The sequence below is a fragment of the Anser cygnoides genome, chromosome 5 (genome assembly GCF_040182565.1).
Source record: "Anser cygnoides isolate HZ-2024a breed goose chromosome 5, Taihu_goose_T2T_genome, whole genome shotgun sequence".
Classification (NCBI taxonomy): domain Eukaryota; kingdom Metazoa; phylum Chordata; class Aves; order Anseriformes; family Anatidae; genus Anser; species Anser cygnoides.
This window is the reverse complement of record NC_089877.1, coordinates 29564308-29566673: the sequence shown is the minus strand read 5'-3', so window position 1 is coordinate 29566673 and position 2366 is coordinate 29564308. Positions and strand designations below refer to the sequence as shown.

Below are 2366 nucleotides of genomic sequence, written 5' to 3'. Positions count from 1 at the left end.
TTCCTGTTCATGTTATAGTGGAACATCGTAACTCACGGGAAGGCAGGAGTAAGGGATTTCTGGGATATTTATTGAAATCACAGCCTCAGTGGAACCATAGCCAAGGAAAACTGCCAACCTGAAGCTTTCACAGAAGCTGAGCTGATGTCCTCTCATGAACTTTATGAAGTCTTCCAGCACAGAAACCCCTCGTGCTGGGATCACGCAGGTCCAGCCATTTTGCAGAAGCTCTCAGCAGCGACAGCTCTGCCCAGCACAAGTTGGGGGATTCAGCCCCCGCCCTGGTGCCCCTCCAGGCCCTGCCAGTGGTGGGACAGCAGAGGCTGCATGTGAAGCAGCCACCAGCCCCTTACCCAGCTGTGCAGGGAACTCTTTTCATTCATTTTGTCAGGAGCACTGGCAGCAGCTGCCTCACTGCAGGCAGCAGGGCCTCAGCACAGGTCCACAACCTCCCTGGCCACAGCCTGAGACAGACACTGTGAGGCTGAGAGCACTTGGCCCCAGCTGAAGGTGATGAGGGTTGGAGGGCATTTGCCTCAGTGAGTCTGCATCAACCCTATTTGGTATCTCCGCACTCACCAGCCCTGTCCAAGTCCCATGGCAGGCACATGGGGCTCCCTGATTTCCAGATAAGGTCTCACAGGGCAAAAAAAGATTTTAAGGTGCAAACCTGAGGGCACAGATTTCCTCTGAAGCTCCCCAACGCTGGTGTCTGAGGAGACAGCCTCATCAAGAGCATACCTATTATAAAACATCCCAAGGGACTGCTAAAAGAGTAGCATTTGGTGTTGCTGTTCCATATAGGATCCTTTCATGGACCTACAGTCTATAACCTTCTGAATCTGTTAGTAGTGTCTGCAAGGTCCAACACTTTGCCATGTCCTTCACCACTGCCTTCATGGTTTTGTCCACTCAGCCAGCCTCCCCTTCCCCAAACTGAGGTATCTCAGACTTTGTTTCCCTTTTAAAGGCAAGGTGCCTGACCATTAGGAAGCCATTTTTATGGCCCATATGATACAATAAGGCTATTTAATAGAAATTTCTTTGTAACATTAACATGAGTCATTCACATTCTTTAGAAATTCACATTTTAGGACAAGTGTTTTTCTCCCTAAAGAGAAGAGTGCTTTATAAGCGATGAACAGAATGACCTGCCCCACTCTCATGTAGAAGAGGGGAACAAGAACTAAGGAGAAAGAAATTCCACTGTTTAAAAAATGACCCCTCATTTTTGCTCATAATTATCTCCAATACCTGAATGCGAGGCTTGGCAATAAAGAGCTGTCACTGCAGGAGCACAGCAGCCAGAAAAAGGAGTGAGAAATGGGAGGAACTGCTTAAGCCACTGTGAACAGAAGCAATACTATTTCATTTGAAAGCCCGCATGTCTACAGAGATGCTCAGCACATCCATGCAGCTTTTTCAGATGCAGAGATACATCATCACACGCACATATACACGTGCTTCACACACTCAGATTAGCTTCTAAGTCTAATTTGAGCTTCCAGCAAACACCGCATCCTCTGCTGCTGGCTGAAGACAAGGAAAATCTCTCCCACAGGAGCTAAAAGCCATCACAAACCTGACCATTTCTCTTTGAAGGTCACAGCAAGATTAAAGAAATGTGCCATCTCCAGAAAATATATATGATCATTGGCGCATGCAGCTCCTCTCTAAATGTGTGCACGGCAACATACTTTGCTCTGTGGAGAGAGGATGAAAAAGGCTGTGTGCAACAATTGCAATCATACTCCCTGATGGAATACTGAAGAACACTTACACGTTATTTTGGCACAGTAAAGTCTATGCAGACAAAAATAACCATACTGATAGCCCCCTGCTCCCAGGTTTTACATCCCCACATAGAGCTGTGTGCAGTCTCAACCTCCTGGGAGGCACACCACCATTCATCAGCATGTTACCAATATTTACACTTCATAGTCCAGCTCTTTCCTTCTTCAAGCTCAGACCCCATTGACACAGCACCACAAACACACCCCCTGAGTCCACCCAGCTGAGCAGGAGCCCCATACCCACTCCTCCATGGATGGGATGCAGCTCATCCCAACCCCCTGTCCCCAGGGCAGCTAGACAGGGACCAGCAAGCACAAAGCACTAAGGAACTGCACCATTAGCATAAGAGAAACACTGCAGAAGGAACACACAGAGCAGGGAAAGCAGCCTCTGCTTGCCTTTATCATTTGGTGCAGGGAGGAGCTCAATGAGAGGCAGCTGTGGCCAAAGAGGACAGCTGCATCTTGTAGGGCCGTTTGGTCTCTGCCAAGCTCTGAAGGACGGGTTTGCTTTGACAGATTTCCAGCCCTCAGAGATTTCTGCATCCCCACAAACATAATCTAGGATAAAAT

At 48.1% G+C, this 2366-nt stretch overlaps 1 long non-coding RNA gene across 1 annotated transcript; it reads right to left on the bottom strand.

The window, feature by feature from the left end:
* Positions 1-219: 219 nt before the first annotated feature.
* On the bottom strand, positions 220-2151 carry LOC136791004 (uncharacterized). Its single transcript, XR_010832057.1, has 4 exons — positions 2034-2151; positions 1583-1703; positions 1255-1345; positions 220-636 (listed from the first exon to the last, which is right to left on the bottom strand). It is a non-coding gene; the product is annotated as an uncharacterized lncRNA (long non-coding RNA).
* Between the last annotated feature and the right edge of the window lie 215 nt (positions 2152-2366).